The sequence below is a fragment of the Mobula hypostoma genome, chromosome 5, assembly GCF_963921235.1.
Source record: "Mobula hypostoma chromosome 5, sMobHyp1.1, whole genome shotgun sequence".
In the NCBI taxonomy this organism is placed as follows: Eukaryota; Metazoa; Chordata; class Chondrichthyes; order Myliobatiformes; family Myliobatidae; genus Mobula; species Mobula hypostoma.
Window position 1 is genome coordinate 182,363,522 of NC_086101.1, and position 24,297 is coordinate 182,387,818.

The 24,297-nt window shown below is 43.0% G+C and overlaps 1 protein-coding gene across 2 annotated transcripts in view; it reads left to right on the forward strand.

The window, feature by feature from the left end:
* Positions 1 to 274: 274 nt before the first annotated feature.
* The window catches only part of LOC134346366 (scrapie-responsive protein 1-like), an 86,462-nt gene continuing 62,439 nt past the window's right edge, over positions 275 to 24,297 (forward strand). The window contains exon 1 of one of the 2 annotated variants that reach the window (XM_063047719.1): positions 275 to 315. The gene's annotated coding sequence lies outside the window, so the exon portion shown is untranslated. The remainder of the gene's footprint in view (positions 316 to 24,297) is intronic. The other variant, XM_063047718.1, reaches the window with a different exon arrangement.

Below are 24,297 nucleotides of genomic sequence, written 5' to 3' on the forward strand. Positions count from 1 at the left end.
AAGTTAAAAAGAAAATTAACTACGCGACTATGTTTATTAAGGGTCCATTCCCCTTATCACTGATTTAACTGGTCTCATTCCAGAACATGACGAATTGAGTGGCTGGCTGACGGAGTCATTGAACAGTATCGGTCTTCAATTCAGTTGCAAGCTTAAATTAATCTGTATGAGCCAAACAATGAGTGAATTTTCCGACGGGGTCTGCTAGAATTACGGTTCACTTTCAACACAATCTTTGGTTGTCAGAACCGGGAATGGTTGCAACATATAAAATGGAGATCTGGCGCAATGCTTACAGCATTAATCAAACTTCAGGTAGTTGAAACGCGTTTAACATTTCATCTTAAGGGAATGCCTTAATGTTGGATCATTAACCATGTTCCTTTTGTCCTGCCCTTAAATTTGTTACGTATTTCCCAATTATACTCTGCAACTCTATAAACTCCTGTCGCTATACGAGGTACTTAAAAGGTAAATAGATCAAAATAACTGGTAAACCTAATGAGCTGAATTCAATCGTCCATATGGGACGTTTATTCATAACTAAGTGTTTTATGCTTTCCGTTCCTTTAAGAATTCTGAATGAAATGTGCTACAAATATAACTGTTTTCAAAATGTTTAAGAACAATTGTATATAAGTTGTTATAGTAAATGCATATAAATATTTATCATTTTTTCAATTTCACTTTCCATTTGTGTAACTTCTCAGTTTGTAAAAAAATAGATTTTATGCAAAAACCGCTGAAGCCATTAATTATAAGAGAAATATGACTTCTCGCAGAGTCGAAAAAACTAAGTACTGTATAGAAACCACTAGGAATCTGTCAATAATATTTTATAATTGGTTTGATGCACCCGTTAGCTTCGACGCCTGATCTCTTAATATCTATCTTTTTTAAAAAGCGAGATGTATCGGATTCGCTCTGCAAAGTAAATTTGATTTCTATAAGCTGGACCAATTTTTATGCTCTCTCTCTAACACTCTCTCTCTCTCTCTCTCTCTCTCTCTCTTCCCCTCTGTCTGTCTGTCTCACACACGCACACACGCACTCTGTCTCCCCCTCTGTCTCTCTCTCTCCCCTGCTAAACGCCTCTTTTCAGCCGTCACAATTTTAGTGTACTAATGACCACTGAAAAAATCATTTTCCTCTGCGGTGATTCCGTATAATGAGTATGTATTAATTTAATTAAAGAACGATTAGGCAGTTCACTACAAGGTGACTTGGAATCATTGAACACGTTTTATTAGTGGAATTGTGAGTTTTAAACAACGAAACTTTTGCATCTTCCAAACGGGAAGGTAACATGCTTTATCCTTATTAGATAATAAGTTCTAATCGATATTAAAATCTCTAAATCTATATTATTTTATTTTCTTGATGCAAAATCGAATACACTAAGGTATATCTTGTCTGTACATCTCTCTAAATTATGACTCATCTGACAGTCCAAATACTAGAATATAAAGTAAAACTAATCATTTTCTGATTTCATCAGCGCTTTGTACCAAGTATATATTTCTATCCAATAGCCTATTTGGGGAGTTAAAGATTTTGGAATTAAAAAACATCTTGGCTTTATAAGAAGGAAAGTATTGAAATTAAAAACTAACTTACATTTCTCAAAACGACTTTTATCGTCCCGAACAACAGGAATTCTGCAGATGCTGGAAATTCAAGCAACACACATAAAAGTTGCTGGTGAACGCAGCAGGCCAGGCAGCATCTGTAGGAAGAGGTACAGTCAACGTTTCAGGCCGAGAACTTTCGTCAGGACTAACTGAAAGAAGTTAGTCCTGACGAAGGGTCTCGGCCTGAAACGTCGACTGCACCTCTTCCTAGAGATGCTGCCTGGCCTGCTGCGTTCACCAGCAACTTTTATGTGTGTTGCTTTTATCGTCCCGAAATGTCTGCAGCACTTCCAAAGTAAGAAATTTTGTTAGAAGTTTGTTGATTTGAATATCTTACCGATCCCTCTAACAAAAGATGTCATAAGATGCAATATTTGAGGAAAATTTGCACTGCAGTAATCCTCATTCACTTTACAATTTTAATATAATTATGCAGAAGCTGCAGTCGGTTTACTTCTTAAAATGCAAGGTCTGTGTTTCTTCGATTTTAGTGTTTTGTGATAGTAAGGATTATTGTCCGCAGAACGTCCTACTGATATTTCAGAAAAACATATTCCTTTAACAATTGAGATGCGACTCTTCTTTTTAACCAGCTTCGAATCGCCTCGTCATTGTAAAATATCCAACATATTCATAATTATGAAACTGCAAACACAGCGAAAACTAACAGGCGCAATCTGATCTGGTTAATTATATGGGAAGAATATTTAATTAGGAAAATCACGGCGCGTACAGGATCCTGCCTTCAAATTCAAACACCAAGGCAAAAGGTTCACGGGTCAAACACAGGCCATTTGGCCCGCTAGGATGACATCGGTGATAAATTTCTCCCACCCCCCCCCCCAATAAATCGTTATTCGCTCTATGATTGTCATGGACCACAGCCTCTCTCATATTTCCTGGCGAGTAAATTTGCATGGTTTACTCTCAAGCTACTGCTGTACCTTGACGGATGCCTAGAAAATGGTGACAAGGTGACAGTCTATTTTGAGCATCGACACAAATTGTCTGCACGGAACCCTGCTGGACTGGCGGGGACAGAGGCACTTCACTGTGTGTTCCGATGCACATGTGATAAATAAATCTGAATCTGTAGCTGGATTTGGAACTCGGTTACGATGCCTTCAAACTCCCTGGATCCGCAAGAAACGACCGCAAAGTGAATTTCTGCAATATTTCAATACAATATTTCGATATAAATTTCGCAGGATACATCCATCAACTTGATCTAGGATTTTCGCCGTCTATACTTAGCACTGATGTAAATTACTGTCGGATAAAGATTGAAAGGTTAACTTTAGTCATCATGTCTACATCGAAGCATGCAGTGAAACGCTTCCTTTGCGTTAGCAACCAGAATAATCCAAGGATTTGTGGGGGCAGCCCGCAAGCGTCATCACACTTCCGGCGCCAAAATAGCATGTCCACAACTTACTAACCCTAACCAGTATGTCTTTGGGATGTGGTGGGGGGGATACCCACATGGGAAGAAGATACAGGCAGAGGAGGAAACTGAACCCCAGTCACTGGCGCCACGCTACCGTGCCATCCCAAATTCCGCGTAATATACGTGTAAAGTTCCGCGCGGATTTTGAGTCCATAGAAGCTTAATTTCCCATCAGGGAATTAATTCTCTATAGCGGGGGGGGGGGAGGTTATAAGTCTGATTGGAATGTGAGAAATCAGTATGCAACTTGTAAACTGGGTGTACTGTGCAGGTGAGAGGTAGAGTCTGGGAGTAGTTCAAGGGAAAGTGGGGAGAAGAGAAAGTGTAAGATGAGTATAAATGATGAACAGCAGAAATTCGGTGGGTCGAGGGGTCTGGTTCTATATTGTACGACTCACTGATCCGATTAATGAGATGATTTGATTGATTTCAAGCATGTGAGCCTGCCTCTTTCCGGATCTCAACCTAACCCGGTTTCAGGGTTCACGTCTCATTCTGTCCAGTACACCGTACCTCCCATTAAACGCTTTTTGCTGCAATGTGTGCACATTAAAACAGACGAAAGTCTATATTAAGAGAACGCAATGCATTCGGAGAAGCGATTGTGGTTTTCGGCATTGGGTACTTCGCGAACGCAGTCCCACAAAAATAAAGCCCTCCCACTAACGGGAAAAGCAACGGAATATCTCCGACTTTTACGGCAACGTGGAGTTTTTTTTCAGCAACAGGAACAGATTTTTTTCAGAAAATCTTCACCATCAGAATTCTTTTTTTCCATATCAACCCTCTTTTCTGTGTAAATTTCTAAAAATATCCGCGTGAAATACCCCAATCAGGCCAAGGGACCAAATTAGGACTTGGAAACAGGAAAGAAAACCTGATTACAATATTGGGAATTGCTATAGAACAACAGGATCTTTGTTCACCTTTTAGCTTATTCTAAGATCAATCCTCCTGCGTAATCCTCCGTTTTTCTTCATCCACGTGCCTATCCAAGATTCTTATTTTTCCCTAATATATCATCCTCTTCCACCACCCCCGGCATTTACATCTGACAACCCCCCCCCCCCAATACTTTCCTCCAATCAACTTAAATACCTCTTGTATTAGACATTTCCACCCTGAGAAAACGTTTCTGGCTGTTCACACTTATCAATGCTTCTTATCATCTTCCTTCAGTCCACAGAGGAAAGCCCTAGCTCATTCGCTCAACCTTTTCTTGCAGGGTCTGCTCTCTAATTCAGGCAGCATCCTGGTAAATCTCCTCTGCAGTCTATCTAAAGCTACCACATCCAACCAGAAATGATCACCATATTCCACATGTGCTCTCAACAGAGTCTTATAGAGCTGCAACTTTACTTCATGGCTATTGAACCCAATCCCATGGCTAATGAAGACCAGCACATTGTATGCCTTCGTAACCACCCCATCAACCTTTGGAGCAACTTTGTGGGATCTATGAACATGGACCCCAAGATCCCTATGTTCCTCCACACTGCTAAGAATCCTCCCATTAAACTTGTAATCTGCCTTCAAGTTTGACCCTCCGAAGTGAATCACTTCACACTTTTCCTGATTGGATCCAAAGTTCTGGATTCTGTTATGTGCGGATTATGGTATGGTCAGTCCAACCAGTGTGAAGAATTGATCCTATACTTACGGACACTGTTGTACTTTGTTGGTTCTGTTTGGTTCCTGTGGCCAACTAATAGCAGAGTGGTTTATTGCCAGCAGCAGACAGAGAAAAGACAGCACAGGCAATTGCCGAACCCCTGCAGTTAGACTGAGTCCAGGTTGAGGAGCTGGATGAAGTGAAACAATTCTCCCAATCTGGCATGATTCACACAGATATAGTGAAAGCTAATATTTTCTGCAGTTTTTTTTTTCCTATCTGGTTCCCTTTTTTGCTTCTGTCTCCTCATTGTTTTTCCTGAAGGAACAAACTTCCTTCATAGACTCCAGTCCCTTGGATAATTGGACCCTCCTCCTTTCGTTTCCATGGAGACTAAGAGGTGATAGCTGGGGGAGGTAAAGAGATGAGGAGGACAGCGAACCATGGAGGACAGGGAAGGATGAGGGGCACCAGGGAGAGGTGATAAGCATGTGAACAGAAGGGAAGGGATGAGAGGTTAACCAGAATGGGGAATGAAAAAAGAGAGAAGGAGGAAGGGGGCAGAAATTACTAGAAGTTGGAGAAATTATTGTTCATGTCATCTGGTTGGCCTGTTTTATGTTTCTTGGCCCAATATATCAACCGTTTATTCCCCTCCATAGATGCTACCTGGCTTGTTCAGTATTCTGTGTGTGTTACCTTAGTCATTTCAATGGGTTCGCACACCCTCATAAAAGAAGGTAAATATAAACTGTTCCATGGTTTATTTTTTGATTTATATGTTAATAAATGTACTTAACATTGTTTATCTTTTTCACTGATTTAACCTGCAAATATCTCTGAAAGCCAGCTGGAAGGTGCTGTCTGGCTGGACAAGGTAGAGTAGGGGTGGGTTGCACTTCATGCTCTGACACCTATGTCCGGCTTGCTGTTTGGATCAAATTCAGTCATGTCTATTGTCATGTGTAAGTAAGGTGAGGTAAAGGTAGAGTGAAAACTTGTTTATGGCCGCATCATAGGTTCATAGGTACAGACAACACACAGGACACAAATAGTACATAAATTATACAAGACAGTGAATAAAACACCATGTAAAACACAACATTAGTGAAAAAGAAAACACAATGTGAAACAAGTCTGTAGTAGCATTTTAAGGTGATTGGAGGAAAGGAGGAGTATGTCAGATGTAAATTTTCAATACAGAGATTGGTAGGTGCATGGGACATGCTGCCCGGGTGGTGGTAGAGGCAGGCACATTAGGCAAATTTAAGACACTCTTAGACAGGCACATGATGAAACAAAAATGGAGGGCTATGACAGATTAACATTAAAAGGTTAGCACCACATTGTGGGCTGAAGAGCCTGTAGTGTTCTGTAGTTTATGTTTTATGTACGTCAACAGTATCTCCTTCCCAGAATGACAAGGGAAGCAGGCATCTGAGAATCTCTGTACTAGTGAGTTCCCCTCCAAGTCACACTGACTTGTAAATATTAGTTTCTACCCAAAGACATTGTGTAATGATCATCACCAGACACACTGTAGCGGAGGCAAAAGTGACTTAACACCAGCTTCCCAGCAAACAATCTAGTGACAGCCACATCCTGTATATAAATAAGAGTCCGCTGTGGATTCAGAATGAACAGGTTAAAATATGACTGCTTTTGGAACAGGGTATCACTATTATTCAAAGTCATCTTAATTTTTATTGCTCCCTTCCCTCCTGCTCAAATAGAGCGAATTAACTAACATACTCATGAAGGACCCCCCAAGAAAGATTCAACTTGTTTGTTTTTAAATGCAGTTTTTGAGAATGCATGGTTTGATTTGTAGTTAATTCTATTCAAATTGTTCTGAAAAACAATGGTTTACTTATTTTCAAGTTTTTTTAAAATTATTTTCAATTTCTTTTTATTTAATTTAGAGATACAGAGGGGAACAGGCCATTCCAGCCCAAAAAGCCACAACACTTAGCAACCCAACCATTTAACCCTAGCCCAATCACAGGACAATTTACAATGACCAATTAACCTACTAACCAGTACACCTTTGCATTGTGGGAGGAAAGCAAAGCACCGGAGGAAACCGGCTAGATATTTAAGTAAAGATATTTAAGACAGATATAGATATTTTTTGAAAGAATTGGGGAATTGGAGATCATTGGGATTTGGCACGGAAGAGGAGTTGTGGGGAACAGAAGCTGTCTTTGCGTATGTTTTAGTTGTAGGATGGGATGGCCAATAGACACCAGCTACTAATCAAGTGTGACAGCATGAAATCCAGTGGCAAGAGGGACCTCGCAATGGAAAATCAGGTTCTGCTGCATGTGATTAGTTGCATGCCATCTTGGACAATGTCTCCCATCCACTACATACTGTACTGGTTGGGCACAGGAGTACATTCAGCCAGAGACTCATTCCACCGAGATGCAACACAGAACGTCATAGGAAGTCATTCCTGCCTGTGGCCATCAAACTTTACAACTCCTCCCTTGGAGGGTCAGACACCCTGAGCCAATAGGCTGGTCCTGGACTTATTTCCTGGCATAATTTACATATTACTATTTAACTATTTATGGTTTTATTACTATTAATTATTTATGGTGCAACTGTAACAAAAACCAATTTCCCCCAGGATCAATAAAGTATGACTATGACTATGACTATACACAGTGGGTCATGAATACACACACACACACACACACACAGAGTACTGTGCAAAAGTCCTAGGCATTTATATATAGAGGGTGCCTTAGAGTTTTGCACAGTACTATATTTGTCAACATGGAGTGGAGAGTAAGTTTGTAAATCTGGCGAGAGCAAAGGAGGTTGGGAATGGTGAGGGTAGATACCACAACAGGCATGTGGGACAAGAGGCAGAGAAGGTACAGATACACCCAGGCCCTGAGACACCAGGTAGAGTCATTTCATTCCAAACAATTGGTTTATTAATCATTTCTGGGTGTATCTCTAGTACTTCCTGCTCCTTCCCCTCTCCCTTCCCCATTTCACAACCATGATTCTCCTCTCCCTGCCCCCTTCCCATTCTCGGCCCACAATAGGGACCCATATCAGAATCAGGTTTATCATCACTCACACGTGCCATGAAATTTGGATTTTTTGGGCAGCAGTACAGTGCAATACATAAAATCGTTTCAAAGGTCTACTGTGCAAAAGTCTAGACATGCTAGCTGTATATATCTGACTAATACTTTTGCACGGTACTGCACACACACACACACACACACACACGCACACAAACACAAACGCAATTGACACAAACACACACACACACACTTGAAGCACACAGCAAATACAGTCTGACTACATCCTGCCTCTCAATTCTCCTCTCAACACCCAACCCTTTCTTGACCCACTCGATGTCCCTTTCCCTCCCTCTGTTTCACCTCTCCCAAACCCCTTCCCCCTCAGTCCCCTCACGCCTCATTTCCTTCTCTTTGAGCTCTCAGTTCCCTCCCCTCTACTCCCTACTCCTTGCCTTCCATTCCTCCTTAATTGCCAATACACACTTTGTATTGCTCCTCCCTGCTCAAAGCCAAATTCCCCCTCCAGCATCTCTCCACTCCCCCCACTAAACCTGCCTACCTCTTCTGTTTCCCAATCGCAGCTTATCCCCACCCTAAGTGTTGACACCTCTCATTTCCTCACAGATCGGCTCCCCCAAACCTACCCTTCTCCATTCTCATCCAACCCAACCCTCCACCCATTTCCACATGTCCACAGCCTCCCTCTACTTTTTCCATCCAACCATCTCCCCACCACACCAGTTTAAACCCTCAACTGACCCACATAATCCGGATATGTAAGGAAAATATCGAAATATTGGACACAGGGCCATGGAGGCCAAGTCTTTACGAATATTTAAGACGGAGGCTGAAAGATTCCTGATTGGTCAGGGCGTGAAGGGATATGGGTAGAAGGCAGGAGATTGGGGCTGAGAGGGAAAATGGATCCACCATGATGAAATGGTGGAGCCTGCTCGATGGGCCAAATGGCCTTATTCTTCTTCTGTATCTTATGGGCTTAAACCGTCAATGAGACAATTTAAAATGGCTGATAGTTGCACACACGCGCGCTTTTTTGACAATCTCCCAAAATGGTTCCCTCTTCTACTTTATCTTATTCACTTCCTTAAGGATTTAGAAATCGATTATACCTGGTTCATATCACGCAATTCTCCGCTGAATGCTCCGTTATTTATTAAACCTCGTAGTGAATTATTTCAGGGAACAGATTCATTAAGAGGCTGTCAGTAAACTTTTAATGTGCCCCATTATGATTGCTCGGACTTTAGTGAAATCACTGTGCCCATTAATCAGAACTAGCAATATAATTAACACTTCTGGAGTGTACCTGGGATGGATGTAACCGCAAATTAAATTCATATTTACTCCGCGACTTACGACTAAGACGCAGGGGTGAAGACTTAAATTGTAAACACATGAATATGAATCGATTTTTTACTTATTCCGTGTGGTAATCTAAAACACATTCACTCCGGCCATTAGTCCCGCGGTCTACTTTCAACTGATATCCCCCTGCCATGGTCAAAAGTCGCTCCTGGGTGAGATTTTTAAAGTGTGTATCAAAGACGTTGCTTGTGGTTTTGGGATATTTAAGTCCAGCTCTGTAAATTACACACATAAAGAAAATACAGGGAGAAATTACAGCTAATCTCTTAAAATATCCCTCAAGAGTTGAATCATTTCCCGTAACGAGGCCATTCTTGAATAGGTCGGCTCCAGAGGTTGGGATTTAGACCCAAGAACGCATCGAAAGTTCAGCGTTCCAATGTTGTCACATACGAGTTCCCGGTGTAGCCACAAAACCAAGAATGGCCATTTTCAGGGAAGGGACAATTGCGTCCTTTACAACACACAGTGCCGGTATGAGGTCAGTGGAACAAGATAGGGTATTTGTCGATGGAATAAGATGATGTAAAAGGTTTCACTTTCAAGATTAAGTGAAGGCAAGTCAAGTCCTTAAACGCGTACATCTTGAAAAGCGACGCATAAGGATGCTATTGAACAGGCGAATGGAAGGAATTAAAAAGCAAAGCTATTGAGACAGATTGGCTTTCTATTTGCAACACGCAGGCTTGTGCGTTTGTAAAGAGAAAAAAAAAGAAAGAAAACAGTTCTAATCCGGACTCTTGCTGGGTTACGGTTCCGCGGGCGCTACAGAGTGTTCCGGCACCTTGTCCAATTGTTCATTCTCCCGTGTGCGCGAACGCAGTGAGTTTCCATGTCGTTCTGTTCTTAATTGAAGGCGTTCTTTGACGGCAGGGGTCACCGAGCAGTAATTGGAGGATGGCGAATTCAGTGGAGCAAATGAGTTGGAGGGCAAAATAAAAACAGCGTGGCTTCTCTTTATGGAAAGCCCGCGCCGCTCTTTGTCAACAGGAATGGGGGCCCCTCTCCCCAGCAAAGAGTTTGGACAACGCTGCCCGAGACGCCCGCTCCTTACCTCTGCCAAACCCTGTCTCTCCTTCGACACTTAGACACTCGTCCGCGCGGTATCCTTCGACACTTAGACACTCGTCCGCGCGGTATAGCAAAGCATCATCGACGAAATCAGAAATCGGTTTACATAATATCATTGGCATATGTCGTGAAATTTGTTGTTTTGCGGCAGCAACACATTTTTAAAATAATTTTTAAAACATTTAGATATCTGAAAGTGGGCAGAAAGAAGCTGTTCCCGAACTGTATGTGTATCTTCGGGCTCCTATATCTCCGCCTGCCCTGGGTGATGTGGGTCCTTAATGATGGATGCCGCCTTTTTGAGACATCATGTTTTGAAGGTGTCCTCGATGCAGTTCTCTGTGTGTGCAAATGAGTTGAGAGTGCGATGATTGTAAGCTTGTTATTTTGTCCCTTTGCTGGTAAAATTCTGAAAGACGAGGACAGACACTGTGATAAAGAAATGCAAGCTGTATTTTCTCGTCACAATGTAACCGGGGAAATTACAAGTTCACACGTTGCAACTTGTATTCCGACTCACTCACATTTATGGCTTAGAGTATGAACTCTTTAGAGTATGAACAAGTGGTTTTAACTCCAAGAGAAACACCAAGGGACTAAATCGTGCAAAATTAACTTCGTTGTAGCGGATCGCAAACAGGAGAAAATCTGCAGATGCTGGAAATTCAAGCAGAAAACAAAATGCTGGAGGAACTCAGCAGGCCAGACAGCATCTATGGAAAAAAGTGCAATCGACCTTTAGATCCTGCCGAAGGGTCTCGGCCTGTGACGGCGATTGTACTTTTTTTCCACAGATGCTGCCTGGCCTGCTGAGTTGCTCCAGTATTTTGTGTGTGTTGTAACAGATGGTCTAACTTTTTTTTAATCTTAAAATTAATTCACGATCTCCGTCTTAGGCTCGATAAGTCAGCACCGCTGCGAGACTTGTCAACATCCGCTGCAAAACACCCACCCAAAAATCATTAAAATTAGGCAGAGAAATTCATCGCAAATTTCCAGGAACTGGCGCTAGTTCCGTATAAGATGCGCATGCACACACATATTTATATATTATTTCATCTTGGAGTAGTAGAATAACACAACACGGAAACGTGCCTGACCAAATGTCTTACTATTTTTACTGCCTCAACTACTTTCTCTGGCAGCTCGTTCCGATCATACACACCACCCTCTGTGTAACGAAATTGACCCCAGGGTCCCTGTTAATCTTACCCCTCTCGCCCTTAAACTTATGCTGTCCAGCTTTTGATTCCCTTTCGCCAGGAGAAATTCTGAGTATTCGCCATATCTACGCCTTTCGTGATTTTATACTCCTCGATAAGATCATCCCTCACTCTACTGTGCTTCAAGTTACAAAGTCATCACCCACCCAACCTCTCCCTCTAACTCAGGCAATATTGTCGAAAATCATTGCACCGTTTCCAGCTTAATGAAGTCTTTCCTGTACCAAGGTAACCAAAACTGTACGCTCTTCTCCAAGTGTAGCATCACCAACGTCTTCCACAACTCAGAATCAGAATCAGGTTTAATATTGCTGGTATAAGTTGTGAAATTTGTTGTTTTGTGGAAGCAGTACAATGTAGTGCATAATACTAAAAACAAAATTACAATAAGGAGACCTTATTAGAATTATGCGTATATATTATCAGTAGTGCAAAACGAAAGGGATTAATGATGAAGATGAAGCCACACTCAGGTTGGAGGAACAACACCTTATATTCCGTCTGAGTAGCCTCCAACCTGATGGCATGAACATCGACTTCTCTAACTTCCGCTAATGCCCCACTTCCCCCTCATATCCCATCCGTTATTTATTTATATACACACATTCTTTCTCTCTCTCTCTCTCCTTTTTCTCCCTCTGTCCCTCTGACTATACCTCTTGCCCATCCTCTGGGTTCCCCCCCCTTGTCTTTCTCCCTGGGCCTCCTGTCCCATGATCCTCTCGTATCCCTTTTGCCAATCAACTGTCCAGCTCTTGGCTCCATCCCTCCCCCTCCTGTCTTGTCCTATCATTTTGGATCTCCCCCTCCCCCTCCCACTTTTAAATCTCTTACTAGCTCTTTCTTCAGTTAGTCCTGACGAAGGGTCTCAGCCCGAAACGTCGACTGTACCCCTTCCTAGAGATACTGCCGGGCCTGCTGAGTTCACCAGCAACTTTCATGTGTGTTGCTTGAATTTCCAGCATCTGCAGAATTCTTCAAGTTTACGGATTAATACTGAGGTAGTGTTCTGGGGTTCAATGTCCGTGCAGAAATCTGATGGTGGAGGGGAAGACACTGTTGAGTGTGTGCCTTCAGGCTCCTTTACCTCTTCCTTGATGGTAGCAATGTGAAGAAGATATTTCCTGGGTGGTGGGGGTTTCTTAATGATGGATGAGGCATCACTTTTGAAGATGTTCTCCATGCTGCGATATCTCATGCACAGGATGGAGCTGGCAGATTTTGCAACTTTCTGCAGCTTTTTCTGATCCTGTGCAGTGAACACCCCCGCCCCACCCCCACCACCCCCATACCAGATGGTGATACAACCAGTTAGAATGCTCGCTGCAGTACATCTGCAGAAATTTGATAGAGTCTATACTTAATACCCCAACTAATGAAGGCCAGAATTCCATCTTAGAAGACCAAAGACATAGGGGCAGAATTAGGCCATTCAGCCCATCAAGTCTTCTCTACCATTCCATCAAAGCTGATCATTATCCCTGTTGATCCCCTTCTCCCTTTCACACCTTTCACACCCTTGCTAATCAAGAACCTCCCCTTTAAATATACACAATGACGTAGCCTCCACAGCCAGCTGTGGCAATGGATTTCACAGATTGACCACTCTCTGACTAAAGAAACTGCTGCTCTTCGCTGTTCTAAAGGTTCAATAGGTACACTTAATGTCAGAGAAATGTATACAATATACATCCTGAAATTCTTTTTCTAGTTGCAAAAAGTTGGCTTGCAGGTACAACGGGTTATTAAGAAGGCAAACAGAATGTTGGCCTTCATTGCTAGAGGGATTGAATTCAAGAGCAGGGGGGTCATGCTGCAATTGTACAGGGTACTGGTGAGGCTGCACCTGGAGTACTGTGTGCAGTTCTGGTCTCCATACTTGAGGAAGGACATACTGGCTTTGGAGGGAATGCAGAAGAGGTTCACCAGGTTGATTCCAGGGATGAAGGAGAGATTAAGTTGCCTGGGACTATACTCTCTGGAATTCAGAAGAATGAGAGGGGATCTTATAGAAACATACAAAATTTTGAAAGGGATAGATAGGATAGAAGTAGGAAAGTTGTTTCCATTGATAGGTGAGACTAGAACTAGGGAACATTGCCTCAAGATTCAGGGGAGAAGATTTAGGACAGAGATGAGGAGAAACTGTTTTTCCCAGAGAGTGGTGAATCTGTGGAATTCTCTGCCCAGGGAAGCAGTTGAGGCTTCTTCACTAAGTATATTTAAGATATCGTTAGGTAGGTTTTTACATCATAAGGGAAATAAGGGTTATGGGGAAAAGGCAGGTAGATGGAGCTGAATTTAGGACAGATCAGCCATGATCTTATTGAATGGCGGGGCAGGCTTGATGAGCTGGATGGCCTACTCCTGCTCCTATTTCTTGTGTTCTTATGTTCTATTGTGAAGCTGTACTGTCTTGTCCTAGCTTTATATAAATTATATATTTATGTTAGACTGGTTGATTTCCTGACAGTAAGACCGTGTAACTCACAGCTTTTTTCAAGACCTTCAAAGACACCCAGCTTTACTGACAAAGGGTCTCGGCCCAAAACGTCGACTGTACCTCTTCCTATAGATGCTGCCTGGCCTGCTGCATTCACCAGCATTTTCTCTGTGTGTTGCTTGAATTTCCAGCATCTGCAGATTTCCTCGTGTTTGCGTTTTTATGTTTACTGGGTGTCTGTTATTTTCCATTAGTATGACTAGTATTTATATTATTATAATAAATTAGTATTTCTATGGTTCTGCTGTTATACTGTACAGATGAAGCATAAAAGTATAAATTTCACATCATATAAGACAGTGAAAATAATAAACTTAATTCTGATTGTAAATTTTTGGTGGCTATTAAGTTCAGGACCCACACAGAAAATTTAAGATGACTGTTAGGTGCTGCAATATCAGCATATTCCATCTTCTAATTGCGATCTCAAGCTAAATCTGACCACCCATGTTTGAAAAATCCCAGGTGAAAATGTCCCTTGAATAAACACAGGGGAATTCAACATGGTATCCTGGCCAGTATTTATCCCCAGACAACAACAGTGAACTGAATTATCTGCTCAAATTGTACAATACTGTGACCATAGATTGTAAGTACTTCATTGACTGTAAAGTGCTTTGTAACATTCTAAAGGCCAAATTGCCTAAAGGTCAATATCAGCCAAATCAACCGACCTGCCTTTATCAATTTTCTTAGTCTGGACAGGAATTCTGTAGCATAGATCAGGATCAGAATCAGGTTTATTATCACCGGCATGTGACATGAAATTTGTTAACTTAGCAGCAGCAGTTCAATGCAATACATAATGTGACAGAGAGAGAGAAAAAATAAATAAAATAAAACATAATAATAAATAAACAAGTAAATCATTTACATATATTGAATAGATTTTTTTGAATGTGCAAACACAGGAATATTATATATTTTAAGAAGTGAGGTAATGTCCAAAGCTTCAACGTCCATTTAGCAGTCGGATGGTAGAAGGGAAGAAGCTGTTCCTGAATTGCTGAGTGTGTGCCTTCAGGCTTCTGTACCTCCTACCTGATGGTAACGGTGAGAAAAGGGCAGGCCCTGGGTGCTGGAGGTTCTTAATAATGGACGCTGCCCTTCTGAGACACCGCTCCCTAAAGATATCCTGGGTAATTTGCAGGCTAGTACCCAAGATGGAGCTGACTAGATTTACAACCTTCTGCAGCTTCTTTCAGTCCTGTGCAGTAGCCCCTCCATACCAGACAGTGATGCAGCCTGTCAGAATGCTCTCCACGGTGCAACTATAGAAGTTTTTGAGTGTATTATGCTTCCTACATTATATCAGTGATTGCATTTTAGAAATGTTCATTGCTTGTAAAATACTGACTCTCTGAGGTTCTGAAAACTATTGTATAAGTGCAAGGATTTTTTGCATAACTATATTGTTTAATGGAATGTAGGTAAAACCCGAAAATGTCCAAAATCTGCAGCAGTAGTAAATAAAACTTGGGAAATTTCCAGTGTTTTTCCAATCAAAGCTCTTCCTTCATATTTAAAATGAATGAACAATATTTATCAGTAATGTGCTTTCACCATCTCATGTTATTACAGACAATTTTATAGCCAATAAAGTACTTTTACAAGTGCAGTAAATAATGTAGTGCAGACATTTGACAAAACATTCAGTAACATACAAGGTAGGCACAGGAATTTGCTCAGTCTGGGTATGGTCCAGGTGCAGGTGGATGGGGCTAGGCAGAATAAGCGTTTAGCATGGACTAGATGAGCCAAATGGCCTGTTTCTGTGCTGCAGTGCTTTATGACTTCATGACACCATTCACTAAATATAAGTTTGGTCATTAAGGACTCTCACCATCCAGGACATGCCCCCTTCTCATTGCTACCACCGGGGAGGAGGTGTAGGAGCCTGAAGACACACACTCAATGTTCCAGGAACAGCTGCTTCCCCCTTGTCATCAGATTTCTGAATGGTCCATGGACACCTTCTCACTATTCCTCTTTTCCACTGTTCGTTTATTTATTATTGCAGTATATAGTACTTTTATGTTCCACGCGCTGTACTGCTGCCGCAAAACAACATGTTCGGCAGCATATTTCAGTGATGACAGACCTGGTTCTGATTCATCTCCTCATTCTCATTTACCCACATGAACCTTTCACCTCCTTGCTTTACAGAAGTCGATCCACCTTCGAAACATCTCTTGCTTCCAGTGCCCTCTGAGGAAGAGAATTTGTATCATGGGCACCAGCCTGCCCACAGTTGAGGACACCTCAGAAAAGGCAGCATCCATCATTAAGGACCCTCATCGCTCAGGAAGTGCCTCTTATCATCAATACCATCAAGCCTGAAGACACACACTCAATGGTTCAGTTTCTTCCCCTCCGCCATCAGGTTTCTCAATGGACAGTAAACCCACGTACACTCCCGCACTACTTCTTCTCTCCTTTTGCACTATTTACTTAGTTTTTTTACTTATTTTGAGATACAACGTGGAACTGGCCCTTCCAGCCCAACACAGCCACGCAGCCCAGTAACCCACCTATTTAACCCTCACCTAATCACAAGACGATTTACAATGACCAATTAACCTACTAAATGATTCGTCTTTGGACTGTGGGAGGAAACCGTAGGGAACCCTCACACTCACAGGAAGGACGTACAAACTTCCTACAGACAGCGTTGGAATTCAACTCTGAACTCTGAACTCTGATGCCCCTAGCTTTACTTTATACTTTATTGTCGCCAAACAATTGGTACTAAAACGTACTATCATCACAGCGATATTTGATTCTGCGCTTCACATTCCCTAGATTACAAATATTAAATATTAAAGATATTAAAAATAGTTAAAATTAGTAAATATTAAAAATTTAAATTATAAATCATAAATAGAAAATAGAAAAATGGGAAGTAAGGTAGTGCAAAAAAACCGAGAGGCAGGTCCGGATATTTGGAGGGTACAGCCCAGATCCGGGTCAGGATCCGTTCAGCAATCTTATCACAGTTGGAAAGAAGCTGTTCCCAAATCTGGCTGTACGAGTCTTCAAGCTCCTGAACCTTCTCCCGGAGGGAAGAGGGACGAAAAGTGTGTTGGCTGGGTGGGTCGTGTCCTTGATTATCCTGGCAGCACTGCTCCGACAGCGTGCGGTGTAAAGTGAGTCCAAGGACAGAAGATTGGTTTGTGTGATGTGCTGCGCCGTGTTCACGATCTTCTACAGCTTCTTTCGGTCTTGGACAGGACAACTTCCATACCAGGTTGTGATGCACCCTAGAAGAATGCTTTCTACGGTGCATCTATAAAAATTAGTGAGGGTTTTAGGGGACAGGCCAAATTTCTTTAGTTTTCTCAGGAATTAAATGCACTGGTGGGCCTTCTTGGCAGTGAACTCTGCTTGGATGGACCATGTCAGGTCATTTGTTATATTGACCCCGAGGAACTTAAAGCTTTTGACCTGTTCCACCTGTTCCACTTAGCATCATGCTAACTGCTACATTACTATGGCACCCCACTACTTAATAAATTTATTGTTTATATATATTTCTTAATGTAATTTATAGTTTTAAAAATCATTATGTATTGTAATGTACTGCTGCTGCTAAACAACAAATTTCATGACATATGCCAATAATATTAACCCTGTTTCTGACTTTGCTTCTGAAAAACCCAATAACTCCCTGAAAAAGAATTAAAGGTCTTCTCAGTACTTCAAACAACGACCTTCTGATGATTCTGCTGATTATACACTCCCTGTATTGATTATCTTACCAACTTGCATTGCTTGTTCTGCATAATAAACTTTTTAATTGGGCAGGACATTATAAAATTAATAACTTCTGAGTATGACTGTGTACATTTTCAGATTGAGCAACATTGTATGTTCTGTTCACGTAGATCCAATCTGATGGCGTAAACATCAACTTCTCTAACTTCTCGTAATTGTTCACTTTCTCCCTTCCCTCTCCTTCCATTCCCCACTCGGGCCACCCTCTTACCTCTTCTTTTCTCCTCACCTACCTATCACCGCCCTCTGATGCTCGTCCTCCTTCCCTTTCTCCCTTGGTCTACTGTCCTTTCCTATCAGATTCCTTCTCCTTCAACCTTTCACCTTTTCCACCTATCACCTTACAGCTTCTTACTTTGTCTCCCCTCCCCCGCCCATTTGGCTTCACCTGTTACCTTCTAGCTTGTTCTTCTTCCCCTAGAATCTAGAAGGCTTTAGGTGAAGCCTGGTGAGGGGGAAGATAGGTGGGAGGAGGAGGGGGGGATTGAGATGAGAAGCTGGGAGGTGATAGGTGGAAAAGATAAAGGGCTAAGAAGATGGAATCTGATACACATGGCTTCGCCTATGACCTTTTGGCTTGTAATCTTTCCCTCCCCCACCTTCCTATTCCAGCTTCTTCCCCCTTCCTTTCCAGTCCTGATGAAGGGTCTCCACCTGAAAGATTGGCTGTTTATTCCTCCCCGTAAGTGCTGCCTGACCTGCTGAGTTCTTACAGCATTTTGTACAGTGGTCCTAGAAAGTTTGTGAACCCTGTAGAATTTTCTCTATTTCTGCATAAATATGACCTAAAATGTAATCAGATCGTCATGCAAGTCTTAAAACTAGATAAAGAGAACCCATTTAAATAAACTCACTTGTTTATTGAGAGAAATCATCCAATATTACATTGTATTTGTAGGAAAAAGTATGTGAACCTTTGCTTTCAATAACTGGTATGACCCCCTTGTACAGCAATAACTTCAATCGAATGTTTCCGGTAACTGTTGATCAGTCCTGCACATCGGCTTGGAGAAATTTTAGGCTATTCCGCCGTACAAAACTCCTTCAACTCTGGGATGTTTTTGGATTTCCTCACATGACCTGCTTGCTTCAGGTCCTTCCACAACATTTCTATAGGATTAAAGTCAGGATTTTGACTTGGCCATTCCAAAACATGAATTTTCTTCTTTTTAAACCATTCTGTTGTTGATTTACTCTTGTCTTTCGGATCGTTGTCTTGTTGCAATATCCAATTTCTATTAAGCTTCAGGTGACGGACTGCTACCCTGACATTCTCCTGTAAAATGTTTTGATACAATTTTCACTTCATTGTTCCCTTAACAATTGCAGCTATGCAGGCCCTGGGGCACCGAGGCAGCTCCAAACCAGGATGCTCCTTCCACCATGCTTCACAGCTGGGATGAGGTTTCAGTGTTGGTGTGCAGTGCCCTTTTCCCTCCAAACATAGCGATGTGCATTTCTGCCAAAAAGTTCAACTTTAGTCTCACCTGTCTACAGAACGTTGCCCTAGAAGCACCGTGGAACATCCAGGCGGTCTTTTGCAAACTTGAGACGTGGAACAATGTGGTTTTTTTTTGGAGAGCAGTTGTTTCCTCCATGGAGTCCTTCCATGAACACCATTCTTGTTCAGTGTTTTCTTATCGTTGACACATGAATAGAGACTTCACCAAGTTCTAGAGATTTCTGCAGGTCTTTTCCTGTTACCATTGGGTTCTTTTTCACCTTGTTCAGCATTGCATGTTGTGCTCTTGGTGTGATCTTTGCAGGATGCCCGCTCCTAGAGAGAGTAGCAATGGTACTGAGATTCCTCCATTTGTAGACAATCTGTCTTATTGTGGGCTGATGAGCACTCAGGTCTTTAGAAATGCTTTTGTCGTCTTTTCCAACTTCATGCAACTACGATTCTTCTATGGTCCTGTGAAAGGTGTTTTGATCGAGGCATGGTGCATGTAAACACATCTTTCTTGAGAAGAGCAGGTTCTGTCAGTAACCTGACTTTGTGTGTCTTTTTTATAGGGCAGGGGACCTCTATAACCCACACCTCCAATCTCATCTCTTTGATTGAAACCCGACTCCAAATAGCTTTTGTAGAAGGCATTACCCCCAGACTTTTCCCAACAAATATATGTAATATTGGAAACAACAGGAATTCTGCAGATGCTGGAAATTCAAGCAACACACATGAAAGTTGCTGATGAACGCAGCAGGCTAGGCAGCATCTCTAGGAAGAGGTGCAGTCGACGTTTCAGGCCGAGACCCTTCGTCAGGACTAACTGAAGGAAGAGTGAGTAAGAGATTTGAAAGTTGGAGGGGGAGGGGGAGATCCAAAATGATAGGAGAAGACAGGAGGGGGAAGGATGGAGCCAAGAGCTGGGCAGGTGATTGGCAAAAGGGATACGAGAGGATCATGGGACAGGGGGTCCGGGAAGAAAGACGGGGGGGGGGGAGAACCAGAGGATGGGCAAGGGGTATATTCAGAGGGACAGAGGGAGAAAAAGGAGAGTGAGAGAAAGAATGTGTGTATAAAAATAAGTAACAGATGGGGTACAAGGGGGAGGTGGGGCATTAGCGGAAGTTAGAGAAGTCGATGTTCATGCCATCAGGTTGGAGGCTACCCAGACGGAATATAAGGTGTTGTTCCTCCAAGCTGACTGTGGCTTCATCTTTACAGTAGAGGAGGCCGTGGATAGACATGTCAGAATGGGAATGGGATGTGGAATTAAAATGTGTGGCCACTGGGAGATCCTGCTTTCTCTGGCGGACAGAGCATAGGTGTTCAGCAAAGCGGTCTCCCAGTCTGCGTTGGGTCTCGCCAATATATAAAAGGCCACATCGGGAGCACCGGACGCAGTATATCACCCCAGCCGACTCACAGGTGAAGTGTCGCCTCACCTGGAAGGACTGTTTGGGGCCCTGAATGGTGGTAAGGGAGGAAGTATAAGGGCATGTGTAGCACTTGTTCCGCTTACACGGATAAGTGCCAGGAGGGAGATCAGTGGGGAGGGATAGGGGGGACGAATGGACAAGGGAGTCGTGTAGGGAACGATCCCTGCGGAAAGCAGAGGGGGGGGAGGGAAAGATGTGCTTAGTGGTGGGTTCCCGTTGGAGGTGGCGGAAGTTACGGAGAATAATATGTTGGACCCGGAGGTTGGTGGGGTGGTAGGTGAGGACCAGGGGAACCCTATTCCTAGTCGGGTGGCGGGAGGATGGAGGGAGAGCAGATGTACGTGAAATGGGGGAGATGCGTTTAAGAGCAGAGTTGATAGTGGAGGAAGGGAAGCCCCTTTCTTTAAAAAAGGAGAACATCTCCCTCGTCCTAGAATGAAAAGCCTCATCCTGAGAGCAGATGCGGCGGAGACGGAGGAATTGCGAGAAGGGGATGGCGTTTTTGCAAGAGACAGGGTGAGAAGAGGAATAGTCCAGACAGCTGTAAGAGTCAGTAGGCTTATAGTAGACATCAGTGGATAAGCTGTCTTCAGAGACAGAGACAGAAAGATCTAGAAAGGGGAGGGAGGTGTCGGAAATGGACCAGGTAAACTTGAGGGCAGGGTGAAAGTTGGAGGCAAAGTTAATAAAGTCAACGAGCTCTGTACGCGTGCAGGAAGCAGCGCCAAAGCAGTCGTCGACGTAGCGAAGGAAAAGTGAGGGACAGATACCAGAATAGGCATGGAACATAGATTGTTCCACAAAGCCAACAAAAAGGCAGGCATAGCTAGGACCCATATGGGTGCCCATAGCTACACCTTTAGTTTGGAGGAAGTGGGAGGAGCCAAAGGAAAAATTATTAAGAGTAAGGACTAATTCCGCTAGATGGAGCAGAGTGGTGGTAGAGGGGCTAGACGGAGCAGAGTGGTGGTGGTAGTGGTAATATTGGATCATTTTTCTCAATAAATAAATGAACAAGTATATAATTTTTGAGTTATTTATTTAATTGGGTTATCTTTATCTAGTTTTAGGACTTACATAAAGATCTGATCACATTTTAGGTCATAGTTATGCAGAAACGGAGAAAATTCTAAAGGGTTCATAAACTTTGTAGCACCACCATATGTGTTACTGTAGTACATTTTATTTTTCTTGGGATCCTCTGTGCAGATATTATTTTATATGTTGTGATAATATCTCACATCAGCCACATATATTTTTAAGACCATGCCCAGCTCTCGGTTCCTGTGTTAAATCTTTGTTGGCTTTTACTATTCTTTATACTGCAGTTTGATTGTGACAATCAGCAGCTGCCGCTCTTGGAAAAACTAATTTAATTGTCTGGTGAATTCCTTGGAAAATTCTTTTGTTGCCACAATTCCAACACTCCGCCAGCAACTCGTAAACACAAGAAGTTCTGCAGATGCTGGAAATCCAGAGTAACACACATAAAATGCTGGAGGAACTCAGCAGGTCAGGCAGCATCTGTGGAGGGGAATGAGCAGTCGATTTTACAGGCCGAGACCCTTCTTCAGAACTGGATAGGAGGGGAGAAGAAGGCGGGATAAGAGGTTGTGGGGAGGGGAAGGAGTACAAGCTGCACAGTGATGGGTGAAGCCAGATGAGGAGGAAGGTAGGTGGGTGGGGGAGAGGGGATGAAGTGAGAAGCTGGGGGGTGGGGGGGGATGGGTGGAAGAGGTAAAGGGCTGAAGAAGAAGGAATCTGACCTGCCGAATTAATATTTTGTACTTGTTATTCAGCTAACAACCTTTCATTTCTATGTAATCAGTACAAATAAATTCCTATCTACTAATTTTCAAAGTGACATGTTTTTTTTCACACAAGGTGGCAGAGTGCATCTTAGAAAGGAAAGTTATGCTTTACTGTAATTATGAAACAAAGTACTTTGAGGGTTAGGCAGCATCTGTGGAAGTAAACGGAGAGCTGATGTTTTCGATATGAGGCCCTTCATCTAGACGGCTGCCTGCAACTAAAGTCCTCCAATTGAGGCAAATTCCTGGAGAAACTCCTCTGAACTCTCTCAAGTGCAGCAGCACCCTTCCTAGATGTGATCACCAGAACTGTGCACAGCTTCCATATGCTGCATAAGCAGTGTTTTCGAAAGTTGCTCCATAATATCCCAGCTTTAATGTTCTGTGCCCTGACTTGTGAAGGCAGAAGTACATTACGTGCCTCCTGACGAAGGGTCTCGGCCTGAAACGTCGACTGCGCCTCTTCCTATAGATGCTGCTTGGCCTGCTGCGTTCACCAGCAACTTTGATGTATGTTGCTTGAATTTCCAGCATCTGCAGAATTCCTGTTGTTTACGTGCCTCCGTTGTGATTCTGAATAAGCCACTCAGAGGCTGGAGCTGCAGATGCAAGAAGTTCAAATTTCAAAACTTCGAAGTTAATAATATTTCCACAATATATTACCTTGAGATTCATTTTCTTGCAGGTTTTCACAGTAGAACAGAGAAGTACAACAGAATCAATAAAAAACAATGCATAAGGACTGACAAACATCTAATGTGCAAAAGAAGACAAACGGTGCAAAATAACTAAATAAATACAGTATCATGCAGAAGTCTAAGGCACATGCTGTATACAGTATATACTCGGGTGCCTAAGACTTTTGCACAGTACTGTAGTAATTTTATGTATTACACTGTACTGTTGTCATGAAAAAGAACAAATTTCATGACATATGTGAGTGGTGATGAACCTGATTCTGATATGGGTCTCTATGTGTGCTGAGAGTGGGAAGGGGGCAGGGAGAGGGGAATCCTGGTTGGCAATAGGGGAAGGGAGAGGGGAAACATGGTTGGGAACGGGGGAAGGGAGAGGGGAATCATGGTTGGCAATAGGGGAAGGGAGAGGGGAAACATGGTTGGGAATAGAGGAAGGGAGAGGGGAAACATGGTTGGGAATGGGGGAAGGGAAAGGGGAATCATGGTTGGGAATAGAGGCAGGGAGAGAGGAATCATGGTTGGGAATAGAGGCAGGGAGAGGGGAATCATGGTTGGGAATAGGGGAAGGGAGAGGGGAATCATGGTTGGGAATAGAGGCAGGAAAGGGGAATCATGGTTGGGAATAGGGGAAGGGAGAGGGGAATCATGTTTGAGAATAGGGGAAGGGAGAGGGGAATCATGGTTGGGAATAAAGGCAGGGAGAGGGGAATCGTGGTTGGGAATAGGGGAAGGGAGAGGGGAATCATGGTTGGGAATAGAGGCAGGTAGAGGGGAATCATGGTTGGGAACAGGGGCAGGGAGAGGGGAATCATGGTTGGGAATAGGGGAAGGGAGAGGGGAATGATGGTTGGGGATAGGGGAAGGGATAGGGGAATCCTGGTTGGGAATAGGGGAAGGGAGAGGGGAATCCTGGTTGGGAATTGGGGAAGGGAGAGAAGCGGGAGTGCAAAGCACCAGAAGGACATTCTGTAATGATCAATAAAGCAATTCTTTGGAGTCAAATGCCATTGCCTGTTGTCTCAGGTCTGGGTGTGCCTGCAGCCACACCACCCCCACCCTGACACTCCCTCTCTGTCATCTGACCCATACCCCTCCCTTGACGCTCTACCCTTGCCATTCCCAACATCCTTTGCTCCTGCCAGCTTTACAAACTCGCTCTCTGCTCCAAATTGACAAATACAGTACTGTGTAAAAGCCTCTCTCTATGTATA